Source organism: Larus michahellis, chromosome Z (assembly GCF_964199755.1).
Source record: "Larus michahellis chromosome Z, bLarMic1.1, whole genome shotgun sequence".
Classification (NCBI taxonomy): Eukaryota; Metazoa; Chordata; class Aves; order Charadriiformes; family Laridae; genus Larus; species Larus michahellis.
In genome coordinates, this window is record NC_133930.1 from 67,673,354 (window position 1) to 67,692,526 (window position 19,173).

The 19,173-nt window shown below is 42.5% G+C and overlaps 1 protein-coding gene across 3 annotated transcripts in view; it reads right to left on the reverse strand.

The window, feature by feature from the left end:
• The window catches only part of SNCAIP (synuclein alpha interacting protein), a 90,081-nt gene extending 71,265 nt beyond the window's left edge, over positions 1-18,816 (reverse strand). For 2 of the 3 annotated variants that reach the window (XM_074570443.1, XM_074570442.1), the window contains exons 1-2: positions 18,676-18,791; positions 1,369-1,494 (exon numbers count right to left, since the gene is read on the reverse strand). The gene's annotated coding sequence lies outside the window, so the exon portion shown is untranslated. Of the gene's footprint in view, positions 1-1,368; positions 1,495-18,675 lie in introns of all 3 variants that reach the window. The other variant, XM_074570441.1, reaches the window with a different exon arrangement.
• Between the last annotated feature and the right edge of the window lie 357 nt (positions 18,817-19,173).

Sequence of the window (19,173 nt, forward strand, 5' to 3'; positions counted from 1 at the left end):
GGAGGAACAAGGATTTCCTGGTTCATATATCCTACTGCACAGAAGAAAGCATTGCCAATCCCAGAATTTGCATTGTGGAGTACTGTCAAAGTTGGGAACCTTATGTGGTCCAGGATGTTCATATGGTGTTTCAGTTACACAGATGATTCACTGATCTTTATCATAGCTGTATAGTCTGAAAAGGAACTCTGGATTGCAACGTCAGTTCAGCACTTAGCTGCTACTGATGAATATGATCTTAGGTTGCTTGTTATCTAGCAAATCCATCTTCCACAAAGTATATTCCTGCTACTCAAAAGTCAGTTGTAACTCTCACAAATACTCTTAGGAGATGAGAAATGATGTCTTACAAGTGCAGAAGAACCCTGGCTGGGCAAAGAGAAGAACGCACTGTCTGCAGCTGTCAGAGTCCTCTGTGAACTGGTGATTCAGGCTCACGTAAAATATGAGCGTCCCTTATGTCATCACCATCAGTTCTTCTCTGTGAGCAGTTGCACTATCATAGTAAAACCTTATGTGAACTACAGTACAGATACTGCACTGAACAGACATATAACAGGCATATATTCAGACATATAAATTTTGCAACCTTACTGCCTTAAGAACGATACTGAGCTTAGAGAAGGCAGACTAACAGGGGTAAGTGAATTCTGAATCTGCCTGAAAGCCTAGATCCAACAGAGTCTCCAACCCTCACAGCTGCGTTCTCAAAGTTCTGACCATTTATGAAAAATTTCACCTACTTCAGCTGTTCAAACATTCAAAGATCCAACACAGCCACAAGCGCAGATAAGCAACTGAGTTTTGTAGCAGTACCGTTCTTTGTGGATTTACAGAAACGCATGCAGAGCCATAAGAAGTGCTGGAAAGTCACACAAAGAAACTACTAAGTGGCTTATGGGAGAGTTTAGACAAGAGATTAGGCACATCTGTAGAACCATAAGTGGCAAGGACAACAATCTCTCCTCTGACTGACTGAGGGACTCAAAGAGCCCATCCACAAAATACTTACGAAGCCACATTCTTCCCTGCAAGATAACTCAACTTTCCATTTGCCTGCAAGTTAGTTAAGGCTTGTACGAATTCTCTAAAAATGTAGCAGGGCCTTTTAAGCAGTTATTTCCAAGCTAAGGAAAGTGGATCTAAGTCAGATCTAAGTAAGATCTTTCAGAATCACCTGGCAGTCTCACTAGAACAGAAAACACACTGTTATGTACTTGTGTATACATGGAAACCAACAGTGCATATAACAAACAATTCTACAGAATATGACATTCTGGCTAATACACTGCAGAACCTAAAATTCACATTTACACTGAACAACGAGACACGATTTGCTGTTAAGGTAACTGTGATTCACATACCCACCTGAAAACCAGAGCTGCCAAATCAGCCAGTCTCCAAAACTGAACTCCGGGGAAGATACTTTAGCCCCCCGATGTCATGACATATGCGCACTTTCCAGTTCAGAAATGTGAAAAGCTCCTTTTCAGTCTAGAAAAGAGCAAGCACTGATTATTCTCCTGCTTTCACCAATGAATGACCTAACGGTTCTGGCATCAGCTGTGCTGGCTCCAAACCACCACCTCTCTCAGCCAGGACAGGGCTCCTTCGAGTACTCCACGGGGTGTGAGTAGGGGATGCAAAGAAAAAAAAAGATTACTCTCTCTTTCTTAATATGCACTAAATTTAGTTTTCAAAGCAAGAAAGAGAATCACTTCCTTCACTCTGCAGAATTATGGTGATGTAAACACAGCACTGTTGATTTTTTCACTTTCTTAATTTTATGGAACCAATCTCCCTCAAAGCAGGTTATTTATTATGTTGCCACCCTGGATGGAGGCCCATGTCTAAAAAAATTGTAATCTGCAAATATTTTTTAATGATTTTGTAAGTGCTGTAATTTTTCAAGCAACCTGTTTGGTTTAAACCACTGCATTTACAGGAAAATATTTTTTGTGTCTGTTGGTCCTGGTGAAACTTGCATTTTTCATGTTGCAGTTGGAGATCTAAAATACACTTAGGGAACATTATGTTACACTATACCTGTAGTTAAAACATCGTTTTCACTTTCTCCCTCATCACAGCAATCAATCCTAACATGTTTTTAAAATTTAAAAAAAAAAGAAGAAAAAAAATGTTTTTCTTAATCTGGATTCCAATCTGTTCCAAGAGCCAAAATTACAGCAATGGATTGATAATGCAGTATTTTCTTATGCAGGTTCTAATAAGATTGAATTTACGATTAATCACACTGCGCTATCCCCATAACCAAAACAACCTCTGAAATTGCAAGATCTCAGCAATATGTAAAAAGCAGCTCTGTTAACAAGATCTACAAAAGGGCTTTTTCCTTTACGTTTTGAAATTGTGAAAAATATAAAGGATATAATATCAATGAATGGACTAAAACAAAACAAAAAATAACTGAACATATCCTATCAAGCTATGAAGAAGATTAAATTAGACCAGAAGCACAATCTGGAACAATGGGAAATAAAACAGCACATGCACAGCAGTGGGAAATCTGCCATTGATATATTTTGGAGCAATGAATGTACAAAGGCTCAAGTTTAAATTGCGCAGCTAGTAACTAGTTCATTGTACCCCCTCTGTGCTTTAAAAATATTTTCCTAAGCAGAGCTACCCAAAGAATTCTTCAGATACATTTGTTTTGAATGTCTGTAATTTAACGCTATCACCAAACCCAGGTTAAAATAATATATTCCCATACAGATCAGGAGATTGTGTATGACATAGCTTTCCATGGAAAATTATGATTGAGCAGAAACATCGGGAATTAACAATTCTGTTCTTTACTCATTTTAGAAACATGAAATCTGACCAGAAAAACTTGCTTAATAAAGTAAGCTTAAAAGATACTGATCTTTTTTTTCCTCTACTTCCTGCAAAATTTTAGGAAAAAAGCCACTTCTACTCCAAAGTGTGACTCCTTGGAGAAAACACACATACAATATTTGCAATTACTAGGGAAAGCCCATTGCAAATTGAATTTATGACTTTACAAGTGAAAATACAGCAGCTGAACTAACAAAATCAGGCTGTGTTGATTTTGATTTTTTTTATAACTACCTCATATCAGTAAATTCTATGGCAGAAATAAATTTTATTTCATGTTACCTATCTGTTCTACTTTAAATACCAATGGCAATGCAGGAAGTTCATAAATGCGAATCCTCAGGAGGCTTACACGCATCACTGAGAACAGTAAAAAGAATGGTTACACATCTGCAGTCTGAACTTTGAGATGAATACAAGTAACTTGTGAATGCGCATTTTTCAAATGATTGCGCCCATTATTTTCCACTGACTCATGATTGTTGGCAGAAATGAATAATACATTTTAATATAGTCTAGAGATTCAGCAATCACAGATACACAGAGTATGTATGGGTATATATCCATCTTCTATGCATACATAATACTAAAGCTATAGGTTGTCATCTGTTTTTAATACTAAAACACCAAATAATTTATAATGCAGAACTGTAAAATATATATAGAACACTGCATCAATCATGTAAGAATACTAGTGCTGTTCAACATTTCTGTAAATCCTCCATTAAACTTAGATTTGAGACTGAATCAAAGACTTATATGGATCAAGTCATGGTTGCTTGGAACATTGAAAGAGAGACATAAAATGCTGTGCTATTTCATGTCAAGATTATTTGCAGTTCACTTCATTATTTCAAAGAATACAAGTGACTGAAATACAGTGCACTCAACATTAAAGCCAGTGCTTATTCGTTCTCTTTAATTCAGGAGGCAACCACTAAATGACAATTGGGAGATCAGCTGACAGGACTCCTAAATTATTTGACACAATCAGTACACTGCTAATGTAAGCAAAGAAAGAGCAGAGCCTTGTGCAGCTATTCAGTGACATTGTCAAATAAGAAGGAATTAACTATTTGAATACTAACGATGTTGTGCTTTGCATTTCTACATTCCTTATCAAGCTTCATAATGTACCATAAGTCATTAGTCAAGATAACAACCATGACTTGTTCTGTATGGAAAACACACAGCAAAACGAAAATTCAGCCATTCTGTCCTACACGGTGCCTGAAAGTATAAAGTCCATGTGTCACCTAAAACCACTCTGTAGCAAAGTAAAACTTTACCAAACTAAAGAAACACCACGTGAGAAAGTGTGTGTGAGTGTACGCATTGTCCTTGTCTTTACTCGTGCAAGACTTGTGAGACATGCATTTTTAGGAGAATTGAACATAACATTCAGGAAATTAACGGTTACGTATGATTCCAAATCAACTTCAGAAGGAAGTGATCCATACAAACCTGCACAATACTTTGCTTTAACAACAGTTTACTCCAGGTACAATTTGAAAAGTACTGTGCCGTAAAAGCATTCACAACTTCCAAAGTCTTTTGGCAAAGGCAATGAATATTCAACATCTGCAGGGACTGTTGCAAGTTCATGAACTACAGAAATAAAAAAGATACCTTCTTTTGGTAGCCTAGTTCTTGTGTAAAAATCCAAAAATAATACACCCTAGTAACAGCATCTACAAAGAACCAGATACTTGGCCCTGGAGTAAGACAAAGCAGCAAAGGGCTTATGGCAACTATGACTGCTAATGCAGGCTCCAGCACTTATATTAGGATGAAATCAAGCATAGCAGAACTCAGCCTTTCCAAACCACGCATTGGTTTGGGGGGAGGTGGGGAATTCTGTGTCAACATCTTTAATAAAGCAGATGTGACTCATTGCACTCTCATTTAAAATCAGAAACCGAGGTCTCTCCTTTTTCCACTGAATCAATGGCAGCAGCACTGGGGCAATGATCTTTCATAAATTTCTGCTCTCCGTACAATCACTTCATTTAAATTGTAGCATCTGACAGTGCAGTTTTGGGACGCAGTGCTCAAATCCTGGCTTTAGTTTGCCTCCTTAATGCCATGCAACACCCTTATTCACCTTCTGCAGTGGCACTGATCAAGAAAAATGTTGAATTAATTTAATCAGTATACCATCCGCATAAATCTTCCTAAGCTGCTTTTTTTCATTGAAGAACACATTTCATTTATAACTGTTGTTTCAATAAACCAAGTAACATGAGGTATCTTTGCTCAATATATTCTGAATGCTGAAAGCATCTGTTAGGTCACATTGGGTTTTGGGTTTTTTTAATTATTATTTTTAGGATGAGAAAAAGGCGTTTTTCAAGCACTTCCCTGCATCTTTCATTTTCTCATTTAAGTTCCTCAATCCAAATTCAATAATCATCCATTAGAATTTCAACACCTTGTAGTCCTATAGTGGTCTGTTCAATTACTTTTAGAAATATCCTGGAAAGGACTAATGCCAAACAGTATTCTCTTAAGTTTGTAACATTCAAATGCTGCATTTGAAGTTAGAAATTTAGAACTTGCCTCATTTACATTTGCCTGCCAAAATATATATCCTGCATTTTGTCCCATGATGATTTTTTGCTTCATGTGAGCTTTAATTGGAAATTCAAGGGAAAACTCCTCTGTAAGTAACATTCCCTGCAAGGGTCACAGTATGTCAAGTGTATCCACCATTTGTGTGAAGTCTACACACTGCCCTGCTCACATGTGGGAGGCCTGTTTTCTCTGCAACGAGGGTCAAACCACTTTCCTATTCTGTCCTCCACCTGCACCCTTTTTTTTCCCCCCTCTTTTTTACCTTTTGGACAACCAACTCTACTGTCCCATCCTCTGCGCACTGAAATTCACTAGGACATTCAGTGGCTAAACTCTTAACAAACTGTAATACTCCAGATTTCGAAGTGAAACTTCCCGTTGATGCAAAGTGGGTTTTGCTCACGGTCAGGAACTGGGGCACCAGCGGGTAACCAGCACTACAATTCCATGTGGGAGATGAGTCAGCCTTAGGCAGAGCATATATCTGCACATATTGTGGCCATGGGCCAAAACCCCAAACCTTGGACTCAAAAACTCACTCACGAGAACTCAATCTCCTTGTCACTCAGACCAGCCCACTTTCATTTAAGACTACTTGATGATTCACACAAATTTGACTGTATACATATATTTGTGCATCCAGTCAAATGTAGGCAGGTATTTACTTTTAAAGCAAACAAATACTATTAAAAAGCACTTAACAATTTTACTGCAAATATTAACTTCTCTCATAATTAGCAATGACACTTGACCATTAACATCTATGCAAATATATTTTGATAAAGCTAAAATGAAGAAAGGACAAAAACTTGACAATTTTTCATACTTTATTCCCTAGACATAGCCTATGATGTTATTTGTAAAAATTCTTTGAAGTAGTGTAAACTACTGTAAATTTAAGCAGTGTCAAACAACAACCTTTTATTTCAGTTACAGTTTGGTGGAAACTGGAAGATTTAGTGAAGAACAGCTAAATTATTCTCCAGAAACATCCATGCCCCTGTGATCAGAATGTAGTCTTCTGAAACTGTCATTATTTTTCCATTTGAGAAACCAGAAACAGACTGCAACTGCACTTCCACCGCTACCTACAATACTGCTATCCAATACTACTTGTTTTAAATGACACAGGCAGTGGATACGACCCAGTATTAGTGCTCAGTTGTGCAGATATTAGTGCTCTAACAAACGCGTGGGATGAGATGATGGCAGGAGTGCCAACTATTGAAGTGGTAATATTATTTTACACTGTAACATTGTTGGTGGCTTCTTTCAGAGATTCCTAAAACCCCTTACAAACACTGAATTACGTTTTTGAAACTATGTTAAAAAATAAACCTCACTACATCAAAACCCACAATGTTACAAAACTGATGCATGGGACATTCATTTGCTTGTACTGATTTTGATACACTAATGTTTTACAAAAGGATATCTACCTCATGCAGGGCAAAACCAGAACTTCTCAGAAATATCATGTGGCTATTCCCCTTTCTTCTTTTCCCCCATCCAGCATTTAGCTAGTATTGTTTACTTTAGTCTGTCCAAGCCCTGTAGTGAATGGAAGATCCTTTGTACCTTTACTGCTTTTTCAAGGATGCCCATCAGTATTGTCCAAGTGTTTCACAAACATTCATTAATTCGTTCACAATCCCCATTACAAGATGAGAGCGCATTATTATCCCCGTTCAGAAATTGGAAACAGAGACAAAGGGACTTATGGGAAGCCACAGAATAACACACCAGAAGGGCCAGGATCAGAAACAGCACATGGGAGTACCCGCCTATCTGTCCCTATCTCCAGACTGTGCTGATCGCTGCCAGAAGCGGGAGACAGCTCTTACTCCAGTTCATTTCTTCTACATATCAGACGCTGAAAGGCTCAATGTAGACAACCTAAATGTGAAAGCATACAGCTTTCATGGGTACCTGCTATATAATGATTTGGGTTTCATACTTAGCACCATGCAAAGCCACCGTCACAGAAGCAGAGACACAGGCTAGTCAGTGTTGCCTTGTCTGTATTAATTATAATGTCTCCTCGCAGCGTTTCACAGAAATACACAGAACAGTTGAGGCTGGAAGGGACCTCTGAAGGTCATCTGGTCCAACCTGCATGCTCAAGTAGCACCAGCTAAAGCCAGTTGCTCAGGACCACGTTCAGATGTTTTTTGAATATCTCCAAGGATGGAGACTGCACCACCTCCTTGGGCAAGCTGTGCCAGTCCTTGGTCCCCCTCACAGTGAAAAAGTGTTTCCAGATGTTCAGAAGAAACCTCCTGTGTTCTAGCGTGTGCCTGTTGCTCCTTTTTCTGTTGCTGGGCACCGCTGGAAAGAGCCTGGCTCCAACCTCCTTGCACCCTCCCTGCAGGTATTTATATTATTGATGAGGTCTCACCCTGAGCCTTCCTCCTCTAGGCTGAACAGTCCTAGATCTCTCAGTTTTTTCTCATGTGAAATGCTCCAACCTCATAGTCATTTTTGCAGCCCTTTGTTGGACTCTGTCCAGCATGTCCACGTCTCTCTCACAGTGGGAACCCCAGTGTTGAGTAGCGGGGAAGGATCACTCACTCACTGTTGACTCACTGCTGGACATACTCTGTCCAGTGCAGCCCAGGATACCATTGGCCTTTGCCAAAAGGGCACACTGGTCTCCTGTGTTCAAAGTGGTATCCACCAGGATGACCAGCTCCTTTTCTGACAAGCTGCTTTCCAGCTGGGTGGCCCACAGCATATATTGGTGTGGGGGGTTGTTCCTCCCCAGGTACAGGGCTCTGCACTACTCCGCCCACTTCTCCAGCCTGTTGAGGTCCCTCTGGTTGGCAGCATGACCCTCTGGCGTATCAGCCACTCCAACCAGTTTTGTGTCACCTGCAAACTTGCTGAGGGTGCACTTCATCTCATCATCCAGCTCATTAATGATGATGTTAAACAGGACTTGACCCCTGGGATACACTGCTAATCACTGGTCTCCAATTAGACTTTGTTCCACTGGTCATGACCCTCTAGACGTGTCCATACCGCCAGTTGTTGACCTATGTCACTGACTGCTCATCCAGCCAGTACACAAACGGCTTCCCTGTGAAGATCTTATGGGAGACAGTGTCAAAGGCCTCACTGAAGCCTAGGTAGACACTAACCACTGCTCTCCCCTCATCTACCAGGCTAGATATTTCATCATAGAAGTCTATTGAGTTGGTCAAGGCTGACTTCCCCACCATGCTGACTACTACTGATGATTTTCTTGTCCTTCATGTGCCTGGAAATGGTTTTCAGGATTAGCTGCTTGAGCATCTTCCCAGGAACTGAGGTGAGGCTGACCCGCCTGTAGTTCCCTGGGTCCTCCTTCTTGCCCTTCTTGAAGATGGGGGTGACATTTGCTGTCCTCCAGTCTTCAGGTACTTATCCCTGTCACCATGACTGATCAAAGACTATTGAGAGTGGCCTCACAATGACATTTGCCAGGTCCCTCAGGACCCATGGGCGCACATCATCAGGGTCCATGGATTTACGTATGTTCAGTTAGCTGAAGTATTCCTTGTCCTGATCCTCTTCCACCAAGGGTACATCTTCCTTGCTCCAACCTCCCCTCATTGAAGGCCAGTCTTGTGAGTAAACACTGAGGCAAAGAAGGCATTCAGTACTTCAGCCTTTTCCATGTTCTGTGTAACCAGGTCCCCTGTACCATTTCTTTACCCTGTTATCTATGTTCCTTCCAGCTCCATTAACAAATGAACCAAGGCTATCAGCTAAACATCCCTGACCACCATGCAATCTGCCAAAAAGGGGAAAAGTGAAGACACCACAAAATGGCTCTCCCATTTTTTAATTTAAAAGCACCTGACTTCGTGACAACCACAAATCTTTTAACTATTCATGTAATTTCCAGTGATGGCTTTTTTCTTTGAAGGAGTTTCAATCAAAAGAAGACACCAAGTTCTCCACTTCTGGCACATGATGAGCTATCTGTGCAGTGCACAGTCCTGTGGGAGGGCTCCCCTAGCATTACACAGGACCACTGAGGGGACTAAGGAAGACTAAGTACACCACGGGAGATACATTCAGCCTCTAGCACCTTCAAACTGTGAAAGTGCTGGAGCTGTTCAGGAAAAGGATGAATCTTTTTCATAATGAAAAACGTTAGGCATTGTTAGATCTCCGTATTACAAAAAGATGTTGGTATTGACAATTCTGCTACTGCAATTCCCTAATATATTTTCTGCTCATTTTATAGGTGGATAAGTGAAAAGAATTAGATAATTTATTCAAGACCACATGGTGCTAGAACCAGGTTTAGCTGGTATGTGCTTGCATACTTATGCTCCATCCGGTGAGCCAAGGCTGTTCTTTTTCCTCAGAAAGGTGTCAAGGACAGGCATAAGAAATACTTTTTTTAAACAGCTGTTTAAGGAAAGATGAGGGAATATTTTATTTATTTCAGTTCAACCATTTATCTAGAAACAAAACATTTCCTTGGCAGATAAGTAATCTGCAACATTCCACCAGGCTGAAAAGCTCAGCTTCACCTTACTCCTCTACAGTGTGTCTCATGTCACAGAAATATATGCCTTTGTAGAGTCTATTTTGTATTCCTCTTTGTTTGACAATACTCGCTTTTATGTGAAATATTTCTGTCATGAAAAAAATTTGCACGAATTCATCTTTTTGTGTCCTAACTTCAATTTTCAAGCCATGTTTTCTCCCTTGTCTTTGTTAAATAGCATGAAAATTGCACAGTAAAAGAATTGGAGACTCAACAGATCTTTTTACATTATATCCTTAGATACATATCAGTTTTGCTGTTTCATGCAGTCTTGTTTGGTTGGTTGCTTGGTTTTTAATGAGGAAATAAAAGTCTATTTCTGAATAAAAAATACTAAAATCTGATGTGCAAGTATACTTGCTTTTGTCAAACTTTACTCTTAAAACATGGTACCTTAATTAGAAGCACACTTCATTGACAAGACTGCGGACTAACTTAACAATTAATCTCACTGACAAAGTAAAAAGAACCCTTTTACACCCATTAAAACCCAAACCAAAACAAAAAACCCCAAAACAAAACAACAAGAAACTCTCAGTAGTGCAGGGCTCTTCCTTGCAATGTTCAAAACCCATAAACGTTAATACTCTTAAAAATATATTCAGATCCTTTTAATAAAGTTGGAGCGTATTTTATATACGATAACCAACTTGCAGTCATTGCTGATATTTTTCATACAAATTCACTTTTTTTTTTTCACATAACCGTGCTCTAGATTCAATGCTTTCATAAAGAACATTTTAAAACAACAACTTTCTAACGTTGCTCCGTCAACCTGGTTTCTCATCTGGATTTTAACACTTGCAAAAAACGTGTAGCCTAGATCTGGAGGTTCTTTAAGGCTGAGCTTAACAATCAGACTTGGAATAGAGACTATAAAATGAATTTTTGGAGTGGAAAATTGCCAGAAGTCTCTCCTACACTCTGTTGCTCTTTCTATAATTCCTTACAGAGAGGAATTAAATTGTGAAATGAACAACTAAACTCAGTGGAAAAGAGAACTAGACTGTCTCAGTACAAAGAATAAGGGACACACACCCAGATGAAGAGCATCCACCGACAACACTGTAGGGAAGCAGTGGGCATGCAGTTGTGGATTTATGTCAGCATGTGTAGGAGTATCCACGGTAGTGTTAATCTAGATAGCACGGTTAAAAATAGCAGTGAAGACAGATGAAAGCAGACTTCAGCATGGCTTAACAATCTGTCCAGAAGGCCTGGACAGCCCTCTCTTAAGTCTAGGCTGGCATGTCTTCACATCACATACAGATCAAAGCTAGTACAGATCTGTCTGCATGTCCTGCAATCGCACTACTCGATTGCAGTGTAGACACATCCAGAAATAGTGCTACTGTAGATACTTTCATCTAAAAACTGCATTTGCAAAAAGCAAAGCCTGGGAACATACCGTAAAGCATATGGGACCTGATGAGGAACACATGCTGGAGAGAGTGTCCATTTTGCTAAATTGTATTAGCAGGGCTAATTCCTCCCCCTACACAACCTGCTTCCCTTGTACTCCTGGAGGACACAGTAACATGTGCTGGTCAGCCCTTCCTGTGGGGATTCACCGAGTTGGGCCAGATTAACCTCATCCTTGAGGCACAGCGACTCACCCAGCTTTACTGTCTAATGAAGAGACACTGTTAGACTCCACAGGCAGCTGTGTCACCTGTAAATGGCGCTCATTCCTCTTCATAAAGTACTAACGCCAGACGTCGGAGCTCTAACCATTAGTTATCTGTTTCAAGGTCAGTCCTTTGAGAAGAACATCAAGATACTAACAATGGCTTCATCCACTACTGCTGCTACCAGGGGCAGAAGCTATGGTGATGCAGAAACCCAGGAGATGATAAAGTCCTTCAAACTCAGGACCGCCTCCCCTCAAACAGTGGTGTGCTGTACAGCTGCAACACTACGTCCTCTACAAACTACTACAGACACTACACCCTCTCAGGGAGGGCTAACTACCATTTGTCCAGCAAGTGACCAAGCGGATTTACGCACATTCTTAAACTGACTGCGTAAGGAATGATTCACTCCAGGGAGATTCTGTGTGCATTTTGCTAAATCACATCCAGAAGACAAGTTAAGAAGGAATGCAGTTCTTCAGCACGCTTAGCTGCCTTATGAGGAGAGTATAAAGACACACAAGCTGGTGTTGACTCAGACAGTTAAAGTTCTGGTCAGAATCAGATCACAGCAGCGGGGATTACATATGGGCTAATCTACCACGGGAAGAAGCGAGCTAGTGAAATACAGAAAATTCTGGGCGCAGGGATAAAAATCCCATGCTGCTGCCTGTCTCTCTGTGGAAACCTTGAGCACGTGCACAGTCGTGCTCTGCTTCGCCGCCTGGCCCTGGGCATCTCGGCACTCAATCACAGCTAAACCTCCCATCATCGGGCAGGGCTGTTCCAGCCATTTCATCTCAGATCCGATTCATGAAGCGCTTCACTAGGAAGGGCAGGGAGGCAACAGTTAACTCCTCCGCATAGGGACCATCACATTAAAGAGCAGAAACACAGTTTCCATTACACTGTTTGCCAATGTGCTTCATCTATGACCTTCAAGAACAACTCTAAAGAAGTGGGTGAAAGTTTAATTGCTGTCTGTTCAGTCTCAGAGAACGATAGCTAAAGTTGCCAAGCACGGTGTGAAACACCTACCCATTAGACTGACATTATCAATGCTTTTGAAAGCACTACCCAGCAGCTGAGATGATTGCTAAATCTGTGTCATATACAGCAGTAGCAGATTCATAATGCTGAAAAATAAGTAATGATTTTATACTAATCTCTCAGATACTGGTTCTCACAAAACTCTGTTCCAAGAAACGTTGTATTGAGCTATTTGTAAACAGAGGCTTCCTGAATCTAGAATTAAGAGTCAACTTATCACCAAAAGCAGTATCATTACTATTTATCAAAAATACAACATGGGACACTAACACAAAGGAACATGTTGAACTAAATGCAAAACCTCCAACCATTAATTTCTGGAACTGCACCATGTGCTCTGTAACACCGTATTACAAATGTAGTTCTCTTTTAAGATGCAACTAATTGCTTTGACAGCATTTCTTCCAAGATCTGGCCTGTTCAATCATAAAAGCAACTACTCTTAGCATTATCAGACTTTAAAAGGTAGTTCTCTTTTACCTACGGAAAAGATAAAATGCCATATGCAGATAACTAATACAAAGACGTATCCAAAGGAATACAAACAAACTCCTAAAATTTATGCTATCAAATTGCTTTAAGCAAGCATCACACCAAGATGTTGTAGAAGGTGTCATATTCAAAAGGACAGTGAAAAGCCGAGTCCTCCTTCTTCTAACCTGCTGTTTGTTCCATGGGTACACTGCCTCACTCCATTCACACCTACCACAAGGATGACCATTAACTTAAACATGAACAATGTTTGTCAAGGGGCCCAGGTAACCATGATTCTGCAGATACGAAGTGAAAAGCATTGGCAGAGTTCAAGATGACGGTATTTATTCAAAGTTCCTTACATTTAGCTGCCATAAATTCCTTCACCTCTAATTCAAAATCTGGTTTAGGTTAATGAAAAGCAAATAATTAATGATGTAAGTATAACTCAATTTCCTGGTGATTCCATTCTGTAACTCAACGTAAGTTTTTGCCCACATCCTAGCAACAAGCACAAATATTGTGCTTTATCCAGTTCTCAACATATGAGTTTGCAAAATCATAATATCCCAGTATTTAACATAATTAGGACACATACCTTAAGACTCTCTGAATGTGCAGGAGGAGAAATGAGCACAAAACTTAGGCTGAGCACATCAGAAGTGTGGGTCAGGGAATGTGGCATGCAGCTTATTTACCTTGCTAGCACTCCTGTTTCTGTGTGCAGTATATTTACTGGTTTTATTTTGCTTTATTTTGTTTGGGGTTTTGTAGTTTTGGTTTTTTGTTGTTGTTTTGGTTTTAAAAACATCTTGGACACAGCATTTACAAATATTCAAATAAATCTCTCAACATGCTGACAACTTCAATATTTAAAATCTTGAGCCAATTCAAAAGCAATTCTTAGGCTCTTCATAAATTTACTACTGTGACTCAACTGGAACTGACAGCGCAGCACACGAAAGGCAGAACATTTACAGTTGTATTTTAGCAAAGGAGAACACGAGATACCTATGTGCATGTATAAACATACTTGCAGTTATACGTTGTTAAGTCTGGACAGTTAAACGTACTTCCTATTTCTTAAGAAAAAATGCCAGCCAGTGTGGCCAGACCCAGCAGAAGAGCTACATGGATGAATAACCAGCAGAGCAGTATCGCTTCAAATCATAATCATGTGCACACCCTTGTCGCGCACATGTGAGAAAGCTATGCAGCACAGCCTGATTTTTACTCACAGATGTAAACAAGTTTGCTAAAATGGGGGGGTTGAAGGGAAGTGTTAAGTTCCTGATTAGAATTCAATTTTGAATGGTAAGTTCCAGATTGATACAGTAACAATAAAACAGACCGGGGGGAGAGGGGGGAGGGTTTATACACAAGGAGAGGTCATGTAACACACTGTATTGAGTTTAAAAGATAAGTGAGACAATGCCTTTTTCTCCAGTATAAACAAAGAAAAATAATGCCAGCAGTTTGACTGCAAACAAGAACTGGGGAGGAAACGGAACTGAAAAGGAAACGCTTACAGCAAACCTTCCAAACCTAATGCTATGATTTAACCAGAAAAAAAACACATTTTCAAGCATTATTCAGTAATTCTTTATAAACTGCAAATCAACCACATTCATATTCAAAATAAGCCTTTCTAAATGCTCCTTAACATACAGGAAAATATACCTAGTGAAGGGTTGCCCCAGCTGCCAAACTATGACAGCGGAATTGTACTTCTCTTTGATACCTCTATGATCTTCAGATCTCTGAATCACTTGGAATTTTACCTTAGAAGATGAAATTACAGTTCCACCTTAGACAGGTAAGCAGCAGGTCATATTTTTACCACAATAATTAATTAATTACTTTTCTCCCCTTCAGTTGCAAACTCTCTTGAGACCTTAAATCAATAAGGTATCTGATGCACATGTTCTATTTTCTTGTTTCCAATGGTTCTACTGCGCATATAAATCCATTCTATAACCACATTTGCATTTAAAGAGAAATTCCCCTGTGTTTACTATGCACCTGCTCCATGTAAACCTATCTTCTCTGCCTCCTTTGAGAAACAGACAGATCTGCCAGAAAAAGAGAGAGCACAGACACAACACTCCTCCAAGTCCTCTTGCCAATTGTCTAAGCATTATTTCCTTTAGTTTAGTTATGGTCTTATTCTGACAACAGTTGAAAAGAACAACTACTCACCCTTCCAAAATCTAATACTTCTCAACTTTTTTTAACATATTTTTCATCTTGACAATGAACATATGTATTTCAACTGGACAAAATCACTGTGTTTTCTAAGCAATACACAGTAAAGCATTGGCAAACGGGTTCCTTACAAAGACTTTCACCTGGAAAATATGAACTTCATTTCACTTAGCATTAATTAACACGGCTGAATAAGGAAGGATGAGAATATTCTCCTTCTGGCATTTTACCTTCAACTGTAACCTGAAATAGATGTAGGCCTATTTAATAAAACTGAAATAAAAATGGCAATTGTTCCCTTCTCTTTCCCTCCTCGCTCCCGTAAACATGCTTGTGATTCATGGGTTGCTTCTGGAGCTCTGTGCATGTAATCAGAGACAGACAGGGGTGGATATAAAGCTCTGCTGTACATCCCATCTAGTCAGCTGAAACATTAAAAAAAAAGGGTGAGGAGAGATAACATGCTGCACCCCACAAAGGCCACTGGAACTACTGGTCCTTGTGCTTGTGAGGTGCAGCATCACCACTCCACGCATACATGACATTAAATGATGCCAGGACCACGAGTACCATCATCCCTGCACTACTGCCAACGTGACTTTTGTGCTCCTGTTGAGTCACCCCACCAGCCTTGCCCCTGGCTGTGCTCCCCTTTCTTGCTGGCATCTCACACAGTGTGGAGGCAGCACTTCCCACGTGTCTCCATTTCAGAGGATAGAAACCAGAGCGGCCGCAGCAGGGCTGTCACACTTTCCCCTTCCTGGTTCTAATCAGGCAAGTGTCCAAGCAGGATGGGTCTGCTGCAGGTGTAGAGACAACAGGGGCCTGGGACATCCTGGAAGAGGACTGTGTGAGAAGGAGAGCTGTACCAGTGCAGGCAAGTGGTATCCCACCTCAGGTACGTGTTGGAAGAATTATTCTTGGACCTATGGAGTTCGCATGGGGACAGGTTTCGGATCCCAGCAAGACCAGACAATTGGGAAGCAGAGGGGCAGTAAGAAACACTTCCAAGCTTCTTGAAGCTCTGCGGATGCCTTGTCAAAAAGTGGTTACAAAATTTGTAGATATTTGGGATTATGGTTTTCCAGACACGAAAAAAATAAATGCAAAGTGACCTATCGCTCACTCACAGTATTCAGGGGAGGGACTGCATCTCCTAAGGTACCACTCAGTCACCTTCTCCAACCAGTCTACCTTTTACACACAGCTCTTTGTAAACTCAGAAGCTGCCCCCGAAGAAATCCATACTTACTTACCACGTTGCTGTCTTGACAGATTCTAGCTAATATAATTGACTATCTTCTATAGGACTTCCTTACCTGAAAGACTGTCCATCTCCTTATGCCAAAATGCCACTTAAAGTATTTTGAGTAGCCCACACTGGATTACACACTCAAACAAGGAGGTTTTTTAACAGGCTGGTCTCTTACAGGCTCCTTGGATTTGGAGATAACTCTTCAATGAACCCTTCTTCTGATATAATTCTATTTTACCCACTTTTTCAACAAGCTACAAGCCACATTTGCTTTGTACGGCACATTGAGTCAATGACACAGATCAGAAACCACAAAGATCTGAAAAATGAATGAACTGCTGGTTTAAGATACCATTAGTGACTGAGTGAAGTGGAACAGTCAGTTTGCATAAGTCAGTCTTTGACACAGGAAAACACGGAAAAATGAAATATACCACACCTTACAAAGGGAGCCTTTTCACACCAGGCATGGGCACTATGCCTATGTGTTAACTGAAGGAATGCCTAAAGGAAAAGCGACTATACCATTTTGGAACTATAGTGGTGAGGCAAGTCTCTTCTTGACAACTGGACAGGTCAAACTCTAATTGTTTTATTCACATGAAAACCCCTTCTCACTGTGTTTTAACTCCCTCCTGAGCGACCCCTCAAACCTGCTCTCAAGACCAGGTTTCCAGCTTAGGTGCGAAATATGGGTGAGAAAAATCCAAAATATGGTGACAGTATGGCACCAGGCATACTCACAGGCTTAGCAGTACAAAGAGAGAAGTGGCAGCCCATGAGCTAGTCGCAGAGGATTTTTAGGGTGAAGAAGCTCACGTTTACGGGTGGTAGTAAGGCAATGGGTCTTATTATTTATGGCTCGTTAGGTGTACATGCAGTACATACATACATCAAATTCAGTAAGGGCAGGACACTATCAAAGTCTGCTACAGCACACAGACTTAAATACATGCACATCATTCAACATAATTCCTGACTGCAGGATCAGAGTTATTTGCACAAGACAGACAGTAATTTGGGTCTTCCTATGCTACAATTGTATCCCTTTCTTCAGCCATTTAAATTTCACAAAAACATCCAACAATCAAGTCATTTCCTCCAGAATAATTTTTTTTAAAACTTTTTAAGCTACCTTTTGCATTTGGATCACTGCGGTGTACAATGAGGCCATGCTTCCAAGATTTTCTACGGAACCATAGGCACTAGCAGTTTTTTGGTGGGTTCTGGGGTAGGGGAGCTTTTCGAGAAGCAGTTATGACTGATTAATATCTCTTTCTAAGAGCTGTGGCTTTAAGCCAACCATTGAAAGTGCCATGAGGTGGTAACACTGACAATGAAGACTGAGACCATTTAGGAGCTCGTTTGTATCCAGCACCATCAGGACCTGATCCTCGAGCTTATCTTCATACGAATTGCATTTGCTCGCATAAAAGCGCTCACTGATACGGGTACGAAAACGGCTTGATCCCTGGTGCTGCAAAAACACGATCTTGGGCTGACCCAAGCGTAAGCCGAGGCACAGTTTTTCTACCAGACAACTTTGCCGCCCCACAGTTACGAACATGCAACTCCTACTTGATTTCCTTCCAGACGTCGGTGGGGCAGGAGGGTGCTGAAGGCTGTGTCCCCCCCGCCGGGGTGGCGGGGCTCCGAGCGGAGCGGAGGCGGATTTTGCGCCGGCTGCGGGTGTCAGCGGCTCTCGCTGCGCTACGCGGGGGTTTCGCGGCGGCACTCCGCGGAGCTGACATCACGTATGTGCTCAGCCCCAGCAAAACCCCCCGCGCTCAGCCCTGATTTCATGCGGAAAGCACTTCCCCGGGGCGGGATGGCAGGGGCCGGGGCTCGCTCCCCGCTCCCGCCCCCCTCCCCGGCCGCCTCTCCCCCCGCTCCCGCACCCCCCGGGGACGGCCCGCAGCGGCACCGGGCGCCTCCAGCGCTACCCGCATCCCCCGCGGGGGACCCCGGGCCCGGCTCCGCGCCCCCCCCCCCGCCCCACGCCGCCCCCGGGGGGACGGCGTTATCGTCGGCAACAAAGCCCCCCTCCCGCTCCTCTACTCTCCGCTCCCCTCGCCTCGCCTCACCTCACCCCTCCGCTCCGCTCGGCCGCGGCCGTTTCACGGCAGCCGCGGGGTGATGGAGACGGGGGAAGGACCCAGGTGCCGCCTCTCGGCTGCCGCCCCCCGCCACTCCCCGCCGGTGCAGGCAGCGGCCCGGCTCCCGCCGCCCCGCCCTCCGCCCCTGCCCTTCCACCGGCCAGCGGCCGGCAGGGACGGGAGGGGGCTGGCCCCGCCGCACGCTGGGCTCCTCGCCCGGCCCGGCCCGGCGGGCGCGCTCCCGGGGGCGGCACTCACCCGCCCCGCCGCGCCCGCGCCTCCTCGCGCCGCCGCCGCGACGGAGGCCTGCTGCGTCACAATGCCGGTCTCGGGGCGCGGGGGGCGCTGCCACGTGACCGGCGGCGGAGGGGGGGGGGGGCGGGCGGTACGGGAGGCGCCCCCCACCCCCCGGTGCGGGGGGGAGAGGAGTCCGCGGGGGCCCTGGTGGCCGCCGGGGGTATCCCTGCGCCGCCGGGAGCCCCCGGG